Here is an 18,092-nt window from a genome sequence, read left to right as displayed (position 1 = left end):
TACTAGAGATATGATACATGTTCTACTAGAGATATGATACATGTTCTACTAGAGATATGATACATGTTCTACTAGAGATATGATACATGTTCTACTAGAGATATGATTCATGTTCTACTAGAGATATGGTTCATGTTCTACTAGAGATATGATACATGTTCTACTAGAGATATGATACATGTTCTACTAGAGATATGATACATGTTCTACTAGAGATATGATACATGTTCTACTATAGATATGATTCATGTTCTACTAGAGATATGATACATGTTCTACTATAGATATGATTCATGTTCTACTAGAGATATGATACATGTTCTACTAGAGATATGATACATGATCTACTAGAGATATGATACATGTTCTACTAGAGATATGATACATGTTCTACTAGAGATATGATACATGTTCTACTAGAGATATGATACATGTTCTACTAGAGATATGATACATGTTCTAGTAGAGATGTGATACATGTTCTACTAGAGATATGATACATGTTCTACTAGAGATATGATACATGTTCTACTAGAGATATGATACATGTTCTACTAGAGATATGATATATGTTCTACTAGAGATTTGATACATGTTCTACTAGAGATATGATACATGATCTACTAGAGATATTATACATGTTCTACTAGAGATATGATACATGTTCTACTAGAGATATCTAGAGATTCATGATCTACTAGAGAGATGATACATGTTCTACTAGAGATATGATACATGTTCTACTAGAGATATGATACATGTTCTACTAGAGATTTGATACATGATCTACTAGAGATATGATACATGTTCTACTAGAGATATGATACATGTTCTACTAGAGATATGATACATGTTCTACTAGAGATATGATACATGTTCTACTAGAGATATGATACATGATCTACTAGAGATATTATACATGTTCTACTAGAGATATGATACATGTTCTACTAGAGATATGATACATGTTCTACTAGAGATATTATACATGTTCTACTAGAGATATGATTCATGTTCTACTAGAGATATTATACATGTTCTACTAGAGATATGATTCATGTTCTACTAGAGATATGATACATGTTCTACTAGAGATATGATTCATGTTCTACTAGAGATATGATTAATGTTCTACTAGAGATATGATACATGTTCTACTAGAGATATTATACTTGTTCTACTAGAGATATGATACAGTAGAGTTTCCACTAGAGATATATAGTAGTTTCCTCTAGAGATATGAAATATGTTCTACTAGAGATACAGTAGAGTTTCCACTAGGCTAGAGATATGATACATTATCCATTAGAGATGATACATGTTCCATTAGAGATATGATACATTATCCATTAGAGATGATACATGTTCCATTAGAGATATGATACATTATCCATCAGAGATGATACATGTTCCATTAGAGATATGATACATTATCCATTAGAGATGATACATGTTCCATTAGAGATATGATACATTATCCATTAGAGATGATACATGTTCCATTAGAGATATGATACATTATCCATTAGAGATGATACATGTTCCATTAGAGATATGATACATTATCCATTAGAGATGATACATGTTCTATTAGAGATATGATACATTATCCATTAGAGATGATACATGTTCCATTAGAGATATGATACATTATCCATTAGAGATGATACATGTTCCACTACAGATACGATAGATATTCCTCTGACTAACTGATGGCTGTCAGTTCTAGACACAGGGTCTATGAGAGAAGGTATTTAGCTGAGACAGTGGTTATACAGCCTGTGATTGCAGAGTGGTGCTGGGCCTCTACCCTTCCCTCTGCTAGGGGGAGAGAGGGAGGGATGGTAGGAGGGAGGATGCAGCTGCTGCACAGCTGGAGAGAGAGGGGGAGAGAGAGTAGGAAATCATAATCCAGTTAATGGAGGGGAAACCAAATACTGCAGCAATGCACATCATCATCGTTATTATCAACACGTGGAGCAATTAGATTGGTTGGCCTCTGAAATGTGTAGGATAGAAATATGCCACTTTCAGGAATGTTACCTTTTAGAATATTGAGAAGAGCAGGAGCAAAAGAGGATGAAGGAGGAAGACATAGAGACTGTTGAGCTGTGGAAGACATACAGTGAGGGAAAAAAGTATTTGATCCCCTGCTGATTTTGTACGTTTGCCCACTGACAAAGACATGATCAGTCTATAATTTTAATGGATGTTTTTTTTTAACAGTTAGAGACAGAATAACAACAACAAAAATCCAGAAAAACGCATGTCAAAAATGTTATGAATTGATTTGCATTTTAATGAGGGAAATAAGTGTTTGACCCCTCTGCAAAACATGACTTAGTACTTGGTGGCAAAACCCTTGTTGGCAATCACAGAGGTCAGACGTTTCTTGTAGTTGGCCACCAGCTTTGCACACATCTCAGGAGGGATTCTGTCCCACTCCTCTTTGCAGATCTTCTCCAAGTCATTAAGGTTTCGAGGCTGACGTTTGGCAACTCGAACCTTCAGCTCCCTCCCACAGATTTTCTATGGGATTAAGGTCTGGAGACTGGCTAGGCCACTCCAGGACCTTAATGTGCTTCTTCTTGAGCCACTCCTTTGTTGCCTTGGCCGTGTGTTTTGGGTCATTGTCATGCTGGAATACCCATCCACAACCCATTTTCAATGCCCTGGCTGAGGGAAGGAGGTTCTCACCCAAGATTTGACGGTACATGGCCCCGTCCATCGTCCCTTTGATGCGGTGAAGTTGTCCTGTCCCCTTAGCAGAAAAACAACCCCAAAGCATAATGTTTCCACCTCCATGTTTGACGGTGGGGATGGTGTTATTGGGGTCATAGGCAGCATTCCTCCTCCTCCAAACACGGCGAGTTGAGTTGATGCCAAAGAGCTCTATTTTGGTCTCATCTGACCACAACACTTTCACCCAGTTCTCCTCTGAATCATTCAGATGTTCATTGGCAAACTTCAGACGGCCCTGTACAGTGGGGGGAAAAAGTATTTAGTCAGCCACCAATTGTGCAAGTTTTCCCACTTAAAAAGATGAAAGAGGCCTGTAATTTTCATCATAGGTACACGTCAGCTATGACAGACAAATTGAGAAAAAAAATTCCAGAAAATCACATTGTAGGATTTTTAATGAATTTATTTGCAAATTATGGTGGAAAATAAGTATTTGGTCACCTACAAACAAGCAAGATTTCTGGCTCTCACAGACCTGTAAATTCTTCTTTAAGAGGCTCCTCTGTCCTCCACTCGTTACCTGTATTAATAGCACCTGTTTGAACTTGTTATCAGTATAAAAGACTCCTGTCCACAACATCAAACAGTCACACTCCAAACTCCACTATGGCCAAGACCAGAGAGCTGTCAAAGGACACCAGAAACAAAATTTTAGACCTGCACCAGGCTGGGAAGACTGAATCTGCAATAGGTAAGCAGCTTGGTTTGAAGAAATCAACTGTGGGAGCAATTATTAGGAAATGGAAGACATACAAGACCACTGATAATCTCCCTCGATCTGGGGCTCCACGCAAGATCTCACCCCGTGGGGTCAAAATGATCACAAGAACGGTGAGCAAAAATCCCAGAACCACACGGGGGACCTAGTGAATGACCTGCAGAGAGCTGGGACCAAAGTAACAAAGCCTACCATCAGTAACACACTACGCCGCCAGGGACTCAAATCCTGCAGTGCCAGACGTGTCCCCCTGCTTAAGCCAGTACATGTCCAGGCCCGTCTGAAGTTTGCTAGAGTGCATTTGGATGATCCAGAAGAGGATTGGGAGAATGTCATATGGTCAGATGAAACCAAAATAGAACTTTTTGGTAAAAACTCAACTCGTCGTGTTTGGAGAACAAAGAATGCTGAGTTGCATCCAAAGAACACCATACCTACTGTGAAGCATGGGGGTGGAAACATCATGCTTTGGGGCTGTTTTTCTGCAAAGGGACCAGGACGACTGATCCGTGTAAAGCAGGGTTCTTCAATCCTGGTCCTGGAGGGCCGAAACACCTCTGTTTTTCATCCTCTCCTTCTAATCAGGGGCTAATTCAGACCTGGGAAAACCAGGTGAGTGCAATTAACTACCAGGTAGAAATAAAAAACAGAAGTGTTTCGGCCCTCCAGGACCAGGATTGAAGAACCCTGGTGTAAAGGAAAGAATGAATGGGGCCATGTATTGTGAGATTTTGAGTGAAAACCTCCTTCCATCAGCAAGGGCATTGAAGATGAAACGTGGCTGGGTCTTTCAGCATGACAATGATCCCAAACACACCGCCCGGGCAACAAAGGAGTGGCTTCGTAAGAACCATTTCAAGGTCCTGGAGTGGCCTAGCCAGTCTCCAGATCTCAACCCCATAGAAAATCTTTGGAGGGAGTTGAAAGTCCGTGTTGCCCAGCGACAGCCCCAAAACGTCACTGCTCTAGAAGAGATCTGCATGGAGGAATGGGCCAAAATACCAGCAACAGTGTGTGAAAACCTTGTGAAGATTTACAGAAAACGTTTGACCTGTGTCATTGCCAACAAAGGGTATATAACAAAGTATTGAGAAACTTTTGTTATTGACCAAATACTTATTTTCCACCATCATTTGCAAATAAATTCATAAAAAATCCTACAATGTGATTTTCTGGATTTATTTTTCTCATTTTTTCTGTCATAGTTGACGTGTACCTATAATGAAAATTACAGGCCTCTCTCATCTTTTTAAGTGGGAGAACTTGAACAATTGGTGGCTGACTAAATACTTTTTTCCCCCACTGTATATGTGCTTTCTTGGGCAGGGGGACCTTGCGGGCGCTGCAGGATTTCAGTCCTTCACGGCGTAGTGTGTTACCAATTGTTTTCTTGGTGACTATGGTCCCAGCTGCCTTGAGATCATTGACAAGATCCTCCCGTGTAGTTCTGTGCTGATTCCTCACCGTTCTCATGTTCATTGCAACTCCACGAGGTGAGATCTTGCATGGAGCCCCAGGCCGAGGGAAATTGACAGTTCTTTTGTGTTTCTTCCATTTGCGATATATAGACAGTGTTGAGCTGTGGAAGACATTTAGACAGTGTTGAGCTGAGACATATAGACAGTGTTGAGCTGTGGAAGACATATAGACAGTGTTGAGCTGAGACATATAGACAGTGTTGAGCTGAGACATATAGACAGTGTTGAGCTGAGACATTTAGACAGTGTTGAGCTGAGACATATAGACAGTGTTGAGCTGTGGAAGACATATAGACAGTGTTGAGCTGAGACATTTAGACAGTGTTGAGCTGAGACATATAGACAGTGTTGAGCTGAGACATATAGACAGTGTTGAGCTGAGACATATAGACAGTGTTGAGCTGTGGAAGACATATAGACAGTGTTGAGCTGAGACATATAGACAGTGTTGAGCTGAGGAAGACATATAGACAGTGTTGAGCTGAGACATATAGACAGTGTTGAGCTGAGACATATAGACAGTGTTGAGCTGTGGAAGACATATAGACAGTGTTGAGCTGAGACATATAGACAGTGTTGAGCTGAGGAAGACATATAGACAGTGTTGAGCTGAGACATATAGACAGTGTTGAGCTGAGACATATAGACAGTGTTGAGCTGAGACATATAGACAGTGTTGAGCTGTGGAAGACATATAGACAGTGTTGAGCTGAGGAAGACATATAGACAGTGTTGAGCTGAGACATATAGACAGTGTTGAGCTTAGACATATAGACAGTGTTGAGCTGTGGAAGACATATAGACAGTGTTGAGCTGTGGAAGACATATAGACAGTGTTGAGCTGAGACATATAGACAGTGTTGAGCTGAGACATATAGACAGTGTTGAGCTGAGACATATAGACAGTGTTGAGCTGAGACATATATACAGTGTTGAGCTGTGGAAGACATATAGACAGTGTTGAGCTGTGGAAGACATATAGACAGTGTTGAGCTGAGACATATAGACAGTGTTGAGCTGAGACATATGGACAGTGTTGAGCTGAGACATATAGACAGTGTTGAGCTGTGGAAGACATATAGACAGTGTTGAGCTGTGGAAGACATATGGACAGTGTTGAGCTGAGACATATAGACAGTGTTGAGCTGAGACATATAGACAGTGTTGAGCTGAGACATATAGACAGTGTTGAGCTGAGACTAGACAGTGTTGAGCTGAGGAAGACATATGGACAGTGTTGAGCTGTGGAAGACATATGGACAGTGTTGAGCTGAGACATATATACAGTGTTGAGCTGAGGAAGACATATGGACAGTGTTGAGCTGTGGAAGACATATGGACAGTGTTGAGCTGAGACATATAGACAGTGTTGAGCTGTGGAAGACATATAGACAGTGTTGAGCTGAGACATATAGACAGTGTTGAGCTGTGGAAGACATATAGACAGTGTTGAGCTGAGACATATAGACAGTGTTGAGCTGAGGAAGACATATGGACAGTGTTGAGCTGAGACATTTAGACAGTGTTGAGCTGAGACATATAGACAGTGTTGAGCTGAGACATATAGACAGTGTTGAGCTGTGGAAGACATATAGACAGTGTTGAGCTGTGGAAGACATATAGACAGTGTTGAGCTGAGACATTTAGACAGTGTTGAGCTGAGACATATAAACAGTGTTGAGCTGAGACATATAGACAGTGTTGAGCTGTGGAAGACATATAGACAGTGTTGAGCTGTGGAAGACATATAGACAGTGTTGAGCTGAGACATATAGACAGTGTTGAGCTGAGACATATAGACAGTGTTGAGCTGAGACATATATACAGTGTTGAGCTGAGACATATATACAGTGTTGAGCTGTGGAAGACATATAGACAGTGTTGAGCTGTGGAAGACATATAGACAGTGTTGAGCTGAGACATATAGACAGTGTTGAGCTGAGACATATGGACAGTGTTGAGCTGAGACATATAGACAGTGTTGAGCTGTGGAAGACATATAGACAGTGTTGAGCTGTGGAAGACATATGGACAGTGTTGAGCTGAGACATATAGACAGTGTTGAGCTGAGACATATAGACAGTGTTGAGCTGAGACATATAGACAGTGTTGAGCTGAGACATTTAGACAGTGTTGAGCTGAGGAAGACATATGGACAGTGTTGAGCTGTGGAAGACATATGGACAGTGTTGAGCTGAGACATATATACAGTGTTGAGCTGAGGAAGACATATGGACAGTGTTGAGCTGTGGAAGACATATGGACAGTGTTGAGCTGAGACATATAGACAGTGTTGAGCTGTGGAAGACATATAGACAGTGTTGAGCTGAGACATATAGACAGTGTTGAGCTGTGGAAGACATATAGACAGTGTTGAGCTGAGACATATAGACAGTGTTGAGCTGAGGAAGACATATGGACAGTGTTGAGCTGAGACATTTAGACAGTGTTGAGCTGAGACATATAGACAGTGTTGAGCTGAGACATATAGACAGTGTTGAGCTGTGGAAGACATATAGACAGTGTTGAGCTGTGGAAGACATATAGACAGTGTTGAGCTGAGACATATAGACAGTGTTGAGCTTTGGAAGACAAATAGACAGTGTTGAGCTGTGGAAGACATATAGACAGTGTTGAGCTGAGACATATAGACAGTGTTGAGCTGAGACATATATACAGTGTTGAGCTGAGACATTTAGACAGTGTTGAGCTGAGACATATAGACAGTGTTGAGCTGTGGAAGACATATAGACAGTGTTGAGCTGTAAGACATATAGACAGTGTTGAGCTGAGACATTTAGACAGTGTTGAGCTGTGGAAGACATATAGACAGTGTTGAGCTGTGGAAGACATATAGACAGTGTTGAGCTGAGACATATAGACAGTGTTGAGCTGTGGAGACATTTAGACAGTGTTGAGCTGAGACATTTAGACAGTGTTGAGCTGTAGACATATAGACAGTGTTGAGCTGTGGAAGACATATAGACAGTGTTGAGCTGAGACATTATAGACAGTGTTGAGCTGAAGACAAATAGACAGTGTTGAGCTGAGACATATAGACAGTGTTGAGCTTAGACATATAGACAGTGTTTGAGCTGTAGAGACATATGGACAGTGTTGAGCTGAGACATTTAGACAGTGTTGAGCTGTGGAAGACATATAGACAGTGTTGAGCTGTGGAAGACATATGGACAGTGTTGAGCTGTAGACATATAGACAGTGTTGAGCTGTAAGACATATGGACAGTGTTGAGCTGAGACATTTAGACAGTGTTGAGCCGTGGAAGACATATGGACAGTGTTGAGCTGTGGAAGACATATGGACAGTGTTGAGCTGGAAAGACATATAGACAGTGTTGAGCTGGAAGACATATGGACAGTGTTGAGCTGTGAAGACATATAGACAGTGTTGAGCTGAGACATATAGACAGTGTTGAGCTGTGGAAGACATATAGACAGTGTTGAGCTGAGACATATAGACAGTGTTGAGCTGAGACATTTAGACAGTGTTGAGCTGTAGACATTTGGACAGTGTTGAGCTGAGACATATGACAGTGTTGAGCTGGGAGACATATAGACAGTGTTGAGCTGAGACATATAGACAGTGTTGAGCTGTGAAGACATATAGACAGTGTTGAGCTGAGACATATAGACAGTGTTGAGCTGAGAAGACATATAGACAGTGTTGAGCTGAGGAAGACATATGGACAGTGTTGAGCTGGGAAGACATATGGACAGTGTTGAGCTGAGACATTTAGACAGTGTTGAGCTGTGGAAGACATATAGACAGTGTTGAGCTGTGGAGACATATAGACAGTGTTGAGCTGAGACATATAGACAGTGTTGAGCTGAGACATATAGACAGTGTTGAGCTGAGACATATAGACAGTGTTGAGCTGGAGACATATAGACAGTTTTGAGCTGTAAGACATATAGACAGTGTTGAGCTGTGGAAGACATATAGACAGTGTTGAGCTGAGACATATAGACAGTGTTGAGCTGTGGAAGACAAATAGACAGTGTTGAGCTGAGACATATTGACAGTGTTGAGCTTAGACATATAGACAGTGTTGAGCTGTAGAAGACATATGGACAGTGTTGAGCTGAGACATTTAGACAGTGTTGAGCTGAGACATATAGACAGTGTTGAGCTGAGACATATAGACAGTGTTGAACTGTGGAAGACATATAGACAGTGTTGAGCTGTGGAAGACATATAGACAGTGTTGAGCTGAGACATATAGACAGTGTTGAGCCGTGGAAGACATATAGACAGTGTTGAGCTGAGACATATAAACAGTGTTGAGCTGAGACATATAGACAGTGTTGAGCTGAGACATTTAGACAGTGTTGAGCTGAGACATATAGACAGTGTTGAGCTGAGACATATAGACAGTGTTGAGCTGTGGAAGACATATAGACAGTGTTGAGCTGAGACATATAGACAGTGTTGAGCTGAGACATTTAGACAGTGTTGAGCTGAGACATTTAGACAGTGTTGAGCTGAGACATATAGACAGTGTTGAGCTGAGACATATAGACAGTGTTGAGCTGAGACATATAGACAGTGTTGAGCTGTGGAAGACATATAGACAGTGTTGAGCTGAGACATATAGACAGTGTTGAGCTGAGGAAGACATATAGACAGTGTTGAGCTGAGGAAGACATATAGACAGTGTTGAGCTGAGACATATAGACAGTGTTGAGCTGTGGAAGACATATAGACAGTGTTGAGCTTAGACATATAGACAGTGTTGAGCTGAGGAAGACATATAGACAGTGTTGAGCTGTGGAAGACATATAGACAGTGTTGAGCTGAGACATATAGACAGTGTTGAGCTGAGACATATAGACAGTGTTGAGCTGAGACATTTATACAGTGTTGAGCTGTAGACATTTAGACAGTGTTGAGCTGAGACATATAGACAGTGTTGAGCTGAGACATATAGACAGTGTTGAGCTGAGACATATAGACAGTGTTGAGCTGTGGAAGACATATAGACAGTGTTGAGCTGAGACATATAGACAGTGTTGAGCTGAGGAAGACATATAGACAGTGTTGAGCTGAGGAAGACATATAGACAGTGTTGAGCTGAGACATATAGACAGTGTTGAGCTTAGACATATAGACAGTGTTGAGCTGTGGAAGACATATAGACAGTGTTGAGCTGTGGAAGACATATAGACAGTGTTGAGCTGAGACATATAGACAGTGTTGACCTGAGACATATAGACAGTGTTGAGCTGAGACATATATACAGTGTTGAGCTGTGGAAGACATATAGACAGTTTTGAGCTGTGGAAGACATATAGACAGTGTTGAGCTGTGGAAGACATATAGATAGTGTTGAGCTGAGACATATAGACAGTGTTGAGCTGTGGAAGACAAATAGACAGTGTTGAGCTGAGACATATAGACAGTGTTGAGCTGAGACATATAGACAGTGTTGAGCTGTAGAAGACATATGGACAGTGTTGAGCTGAGACATTTAGACAGTGTTGAGCTGAGACATATAGACAGTGTTGAGCTGAGACATATAGACAGTGTTGAGCTGTGGAAGACATATAGACAGTGTTGAGCTGTGGAAGACATATAGACAGTGTTGAGCTGAGACATATAGACAGTGTTGAGCTGTGGAAGACATATAGACAGTGTTGAGCTGAGACATATAAACAGTGTTGAGCTGAGACATATAGACAGTGTTGAGCTGAGACATTTAGACAGTGTTGAGCTGAGACATATAGACAGTGTTGAGCTGAGACATATAGACACTGTTGAGCTGTGGAAGACATATAGACAGTGTTGAGCTGAGACATATAGACAGTGTTGAGCTGAGACATTTAGACAGTGTTGAGCTGAGACATTTAGACAGTGTTGAGCTGAGACATATAGACAGTGTTGAGCTGAGACATATAGACAGTGTTGAGCTGAGACATATAGACAGTGTTGAGCTGTGGAAGACATATAGACAGTGTTGAGCTGAGACATATAGACAGTGTTGAGCTGAGGAAGACATATAGACAGTGTTGAGCTGAGGAAGACATATAGACAGTGTTGAGCTGAGACATATAGACAGTGTTGAGCTGAGACATATAGACAGTGTTGAGCTTAGACATATAGACAGTGTTGAGCTGTGGAAGACATATAGACAGTGTTGAGCTGTGGAAGACATATAGACAGTGTTGAGCTGAGACATATAGACAGTGTTGAGCTGAGACATATAGACAGTGTTGAGCTGAGACATATATACAGTGTTGAGCTGTGGAAGACATATAGACAGTTTTGAGCTGTGGAAGACATATAGACAGTGTTGAGCTGAGACATATAGACAGTGTTGAGCTGAGACATATGGACAGTGTTGAGCTGAGACATATAGACAGTGTTGAGCTGTGGAAGACATATAGACAGTGTTGAGCTGTGGAAGACATATGGACAGTGTTGAGCTGAGACATATAGACAGTGTTGAGCTGAGACATATAGACAGTGTTGAGCTGAGACATATAGACAGTGTTGAGCTGAGACATATAGACAGTGTTGAGCTGAGACATTTAGACAGTGTTGAGCTGAGGAAGACATATGGACAGTGTTGAGCTGTGGAAGACATATGGACAGTGTTGAGCTGAGACATATAGACAGTGTTGAGCTGAGGAAGACATATGGACAGTGTTGAGCTGTGGAAGACATATGGACAGTGTTGAGCTGAGACATATAGACAGTGTTGAGCTGTGGAAGACATATAGACAGTGTTGAGCTGAGACATATAGACAGTGTTGAGCTGTGGAAGACATATAGACAGTGTTGAGCTGAGACATATAGACAGTGTTGAGCTGAGGAAGACATATGGACAGTGTTCAATCAATCTATTTTATTTTATATAGCCCTTCTTACATCAGCTAATATCTCGAAGTGCTTTACAGAAACCCAGCCTAAAACCCCAAACAGCTAGTAATGCAGGTGTAGAAGCACGGTGGCTAGGAAAAACTCCCTAGAAAGGCCAAAACCTAGGAAGAAACCTAGAGAGGAACCAGGCTATGAGGGGTGGCCAGTCCTCTTCTGGCTGTGCCGGGTGGAGATTATGACAGAACCATGCCAAGATGTTCAAAAATGTTCATAAGTGACAAGCATGGTCAAATAATAATCAGGAATAAATCTCAGTTGGCTTTTCATAGCCGATCATTAAGAGTTGAAAACAGCAGGTCTGGGACAGGTAGGGGTTCCATAACCGCAGGCAGAACAGTTGAAACTGGAATAGCAGCAAGGCCAGGCGGACTGGGGACAGCAAGGAGTCACCACGGCCGGTAGTCCCGACGTATGGTCCTAGGGCTCAGGTCTCTCAGTTGGCTTTTCATAGCCGATCATTAAGAGTTGAAAACAGCAGGTCTGGGACAGGTAGGGGTTTCGTATCCGCAGGCAGAACAGTTGAAACTGGAATAGCAGCAAGGCCAGGCGGACTGGGGACAGCAAGGTGTCAGCATGCCCGGTAGTCCTGACGTATGGTCCTAGGGCTCAGGTTCTCAGAGAGAAGAGAGAACGAGAGAATTAGAGAGAGCATACTTAAATTCACACAGGACACTGGATAAGACAGGAGAAGTACTCCAGGTATAACCAACTAACCCCAGCCCCCCGACACATAAACTACTGCAGCATAAATACTGGAGGCTGAGACAGGAGCGGTCCGGAGACACTGTGGCCCCATCCGAAGAAACCCCGGACAGGGCCAAACAGGAAGGATATAACCCCACCCACTCTGCCAAAGCACAGCCCCCGCACCACTAGAGGGATATCCTCAACCACCAACTTACAATCCTGAGACAAGGCCGAGTATAGCCCACAGAGGTCTCCACCACAGCACAAACCAAGGGGGGCGCCAACCCAGACAGGAAGATCACGTCAGTAACTCAACCCACTCAAGTGACGCACCCCTCCTAGGGACGGCATGAAAGAGCACCAGCAAGCCAGTGACTCAGCCCCTGTAACAGGGTTAGAGGCAGAGAACCCCAGTGGAGAGAGGGGAACCGGCCCGGCAGAGACAGCAAGGGCTGTTCGTTGCTCCAGAGCCTTTCCGTTCACCTTCACACTCCTGGGCCAGACTACACTCAATCATATGACCTACTGAAGAGATAAGTCTTCAGTAAAGACTTAAAGGTTGAGACCGAGTCTGCGTCTCTCACATGGGTAGGCAGACTGTTCCATAAAAATGGAGATCTATAGGAGAAAGCCCTGCCTCCCGCTGTTTGCTTAGAAATTCTAGGGACAATTAGGAGGCCTGCGTCTTGTGACCGTAGCGTACGTATTGGTATGTACGGCAGGACCAACTCGGAAAGATAGGTAGGAGCAAGCCCATGTAACGCTTTATAGGTTAACAGTAAAACCTTGAAATCAGCCCTTGCCTTAACAGGAAGCCAGTGTAGGGAAGCTAGCACTGGAGTAATATGATCAAATTTCTTGGTTCTAGTCAGGATTCTAGCAGCCGTATTTAGCACTAACTGAAGTTTATTTAGTGCTTTATCCGGGTAGCCGGAAAGTAGAGCATTGCAGTAGTCTAACCTAGAAGTAACAAATGCATGGATTAATTTTTCTGCATCATTTTTGGACAGAACATTTCTGATTTTTGCAATGTTACGTAGATGGAAAAAAGCTGTCCTTGAAACAGTCTTGATATGTTCGTCAAAAGAGAGATCAGGGTCAAGAGTAACGCCGAGGTCCTTCACAGTTTTATTTGAGACGACTTTACAACCATCAAGATGAATTGTCAGATTTAACAGAAGATCTCTTTGTTTCTTGGGACCTAGAACAAGCATCTCTGTTTTGTCCGAGTTTAAAAGTAGAAAGTTTTCAGCCATCCACTTCCTTATGTCTGAAACACAGGCTTCTAGCGAGGGCAATTTTGGGGGCTTCACCATGTTTCATTGAAATGTACAGCTGTGTGTCATCCGCATAGCAGTGAAAGTTAACATTATGTTTTCGAATAACATCCCCAAGAGGTAAAATATATAGTGAAAACAATAGTGGTCCTAAAACAGAACCTTGAGGAACACCGAAATGTACAGTTGATTTGTCGGAGGACAGACCATTCACAGAGACAAACTGATATCTTTCCGACAGGTAAGATCTAAACCAGGCCAGAACTTGTCCGTGTAGACCAATTTGGGTTTCCAGTCTCTCCAAAAGAATGTGGTGATCGATGGTGTCAAAGGCAGCACTAAGGTCTAGTAGCACGAGGACAGATGCAGAGCCTCGGTCTGACGCCATTAAAAGGTCATTTACCACCTTCACAAGTGCAGTCTCAGTGCTATGATGGGGTCTAAAACCAGACTGAAGCATTTCGTATACATTGTTTGTCTTCAGAAAGGCAGTGAGTTGCTGCGCAACAGCTTTTTCTAAAATTTTTGAGAGGAATGGAAGATTCGATATAGGCCGATAGTTTTTTATATTTTCCGGGTCAAGGTTTGGCTTTTTTCAAGAGAGGCTTTATCACTGCCACTTTTAGTGAGTTTGGTACACATCCGGTGGATAGAGAGCTGTTTATTATGTTCAACATAGGAGGGCCAAGCACAGGAAGCAGCTCCTTCAGCAGTTTAGTAGGAATAGGATCCAGTATGCAGCTTGAAGGTTTAGAGGCCATGATTATTTTCATCATTGTGTCAAGAGATATAGTACTAAAACACTTAAGTGTCTCTCCCGATCCCAGGCCCTCGCAGAGTCGTGCAGATCCAGGACAGCTAAGCCCTGGAGGAATACGCAGATTCAAAGAGGAGTCCGTAATTTGCTTTCTAATGGTCATGATCTTTTCCTCAAAGAAGTTCATGAATTTATTACTGCTGAAGTGAAAGCCATCCTCTCTTGGGGAATGCTGCTTTTTAGTTAGCTTTGCAACAGTATCAAAAATAAATTTTGGATTGTTCTTATTTTCCTCGATTAAGTTGGAAAAGTAGGATGATCGAGCAGCAGTGAGGGCTCTTCGGTACTGCACGGTACTGTCTTTCCAAGCTAGTCGGAAGACTTCCAGTTTGGTGTGGCGCCATTTCCGTTCCAATTTCCTGGAAGCTTGCTTCAAAGCTCGGGTATTTTCTGTATACCAGGGAGCTAGTTTCTTATGACAAATGTTTTTCGTTTTAGGGGTGCAACTGCATCTAGGGTATTGCGCAAGGTTAAATTGAGTTCCTCAGTTAAGTGGTTAACTGATTTTTGTCCTCTGACGTCCTTGGGTAGGCAGAAGGAGTCTGGAAGGGCATCAAGGAATTTTTGTGTTGTCTGAGAATTTATAGCACGACTTTTGATGCTCCTTGGTTGGGGTCTGAGCAGATTATTTGTTGCGATTGCAAACGTAATAAAATGGTGGTCCGATAGTCCAGGATTTTGTGGAAAAACATTAAGATCTACAACATTTATTCCATGGGACAAAACTAGGTCCACAGTGTTGAGCTGTGGAAGACATATGGACAGTGTTGAGCTGAGACATTTAGACAGTGTTGAGCTGAGACATATAGACAGTGTTGAGCTGAGACATATAGACAGTGTTGAGCTGAGACATATAGACAGTGTTGAGCTGTGGAAGACATATAGACAGTGTTGAGCTGTGGAAGACATATAGACAGTGTTGAGCTGAGACATTTAGACAGTGTTGAGCTGAGACATATAAACAGTGTTGAGCTGAGACATATAGACAGTGTTGAGCTGTGGAAGACATATAGACAGTGTTGAGCTGTGGAAGACATATAGACAGTGTTGAGCTGAGACATATAGACAGTGTTGAGCTGAGACAAATAGACAGTGTTGAGCTGAGACATATAGACAGTGTTGAGCTGAGACATATAGACAGTGTTGAGCTGAGACATTTAGACAGTGTTGAGCTGAGACATATAGACAGTGTTGAGCTGTGGAAGACATATAGACAGTGTTGAGCTGAGACATATAGACAGTGTTGAGCTGAGACATATAGACAGTGTTGAGCTGTGGAAGACATATAGACAGTGTTGAGCTGTGGAAGACATTTAGACAGTGTTGAGCTGAGACATTTAGACAGTGTTGAGCTGAGACATATAGACAGTGTTGAGCTGTGGAAGACATATAGACAGTGTTGAGCTGTGGAAGACATATAGACAGTGTTGAGCTGAGACATTTAGACAGTGTTGAGCTGAGACAAATAGACAGTGTTGAGCTGAGACATATAGACAGTGTTGAGCTGAGACATATAGACAGTGTTGAGCTGAGACATATAGACAGTGTTGAGCTGAGACATTTAGACAGTGTCGAGCTGTGGAAGACATATAGACAGTGTTGAGCTGTGGAAGACATATGGACAGTGTTGAGCTGAGACATATAGACAGTGTTGACCTGAGACATATGGACAGTGTTGAGCTGAGACATTTAGACAGTGTTGAGCTGTGGAAGACATATGGACAGCGTTGAGCTGTGGAAGACATATGGACAGTGTTGAGCTGTGGAAGACATATAGACAGTGTTGAGCTGTGGAAGACATATGGACAGTGTTGAGCTGTGGAAGACATATAGACAGTGTTGAGCTGAGACATATAGACAGTGTTGAGCTGTGGAAGACATATAGACAGTGTTGAGCTGTGGAAGACATATAGACAGTGTTGAGCTGATACATATAGACAGTGTTGAGCTGTGGAAGACATATGGACAGTGTTGAGCTGTGGAAGATATATAGACAGTGTTGAGCTTAGACATTTAGACAGTGTTGAGCTGAGACATATAGACAGTGTTGAGCTGAGACATATATACAGTGTTGAGCTGAGACATATAGACAGTGTTTAGCTGAGACATATAGACAGTGTTGAGCTGAGACATATAGACAGTGTTGAGCTGAGACATATAGACAGTGTTGAGCTGCGGAAGACATATAGACAGTGTTGAGCTGAGACATATAGACAATGTTGAGCTGAGGAAGACATATGGACAGTGTTGAGCTGTGGAAGACATATGGACAGTGTTGAGCTGAGACATTTAGACAGTGTTGAGCTGTGGAAGACATATGGACAGTGTTGAGCTGAGACATATAGACAGTGTTGAGCTGAGACATATAGACAGTGTTGAGCTGAGACATATAGACAGTGTTGAGCTGTGGAAGACATATAGACAGTGTTGAGCTGTGGAAGACATATAGACAGTGTTGAGCTGAGACATTTAGACAGTGTTGAGCTGAGACATATAAACAGTGTTGAGCTGAGACATATAGACAGTGTTGAGCTGTGGAAGACATATAGACAGTGTTGAGCTGTGGAAGACATATAGACAGTGTTGAGCTGAGACATATAGACAGTGTTGAGCTGAGACAAATAGACAGTGTTGAGCTGAGACATATAGACAGTGTTGAGCTGAGACATATAGACAGTGTTGAGCTGAGACATTTAGACAGTGTTGAGCTGAGACATATAGACAGTGTTGAGCTGTGGAAGACATATAGACAGTGTTGAGCTGAGACATATAGACAGTGTTGAGCTGAGACATATAGACAGTGTTGAGCTGTGGAAGACATATAGACAGTGTTGAGCTGTGGAAGACATATAGACAGTGTTGAGCTGAGACATTTAGACAGTGTTGAGCTGAGACATGTAGACAGTGTTGAGCTGTGGAAGACATATAGACAGTGTTGAGCTGAGACATATAGACAGTGTTGAGCTGAGACATATAGACAGTGTTGAGCTGTGGAAGACATATAGACAGTGTTGAGCTGAGACAAATAGACAGTGTTGAGCTGTGGAAGACATATAGACAGTGTTGAGCTGAGACATATAGACAGTGTTGAGCTGAGACATATAGACAGTGTTGAGGTGAGACATATAGACAGTGTTGAGCTGAGACATTTAGACAGTGTTGAGCTGAGACATATAGACAGTGTTGAGCTGTGGAAGACATATAGACAGTGTTGAGCTGAGACATATAGACAGTGTTGAGCTGAGGAAGACATATAGACAGTGTTGAGCTGAGGAAGACATATAGACAGTGTTGAGCTGAGACATATAGACAGTGTTGAGCTTAGACATATAGACAGTGTTGAGCTGAGACATATATACAGTGTTGAGCTGTGGAAGACATATAGACAGTGTTGAGCTGTGGAAGACATATAGACAGTGTTGAGCTGAGACATATAGACAGTGTTGAGCTGAGACATATGGACAGTGTTGAGC

The 18,092-nt window shown here is 42.3% G+C and overlaps 1 protein-coding gene across 1 annotated transcript in view; it reads left to right on the top strand.

The window, feature by feature from the left end:
• LOC121575388 (lysine-specific demethylase phf2) overlaps positions 1 to 18,092 on the top strand; it is a 199,830-nt gene that overhangs the window by 133,795 nt on the left and 47,943 nt on the right. The gene's annotated exons all lie outside the window — the stretch shown is intronic.

Source organism: Coregonus clupeaformis, unplaced genomic scaffold, assembly GCF_020615455.1.
Source record: "Coregonus clupeaformis isolate EN_2021a unplaced genomic scaffold, ASM2061545v1 scaf0702, whole genome shotgun sequence".
Taxonomy (NCBI): Eukaryota; Metazoa; Chordata; class Actinopteri; order Salmoniformes; family Salmonidae; genus Coregonus; species Coregonus clupeaformis.
The sequence above is the reverse complement of the archived record's forward strand: the minus strand, read 5'-3'. Positions and strand labels throughout refer to the sequence as shown.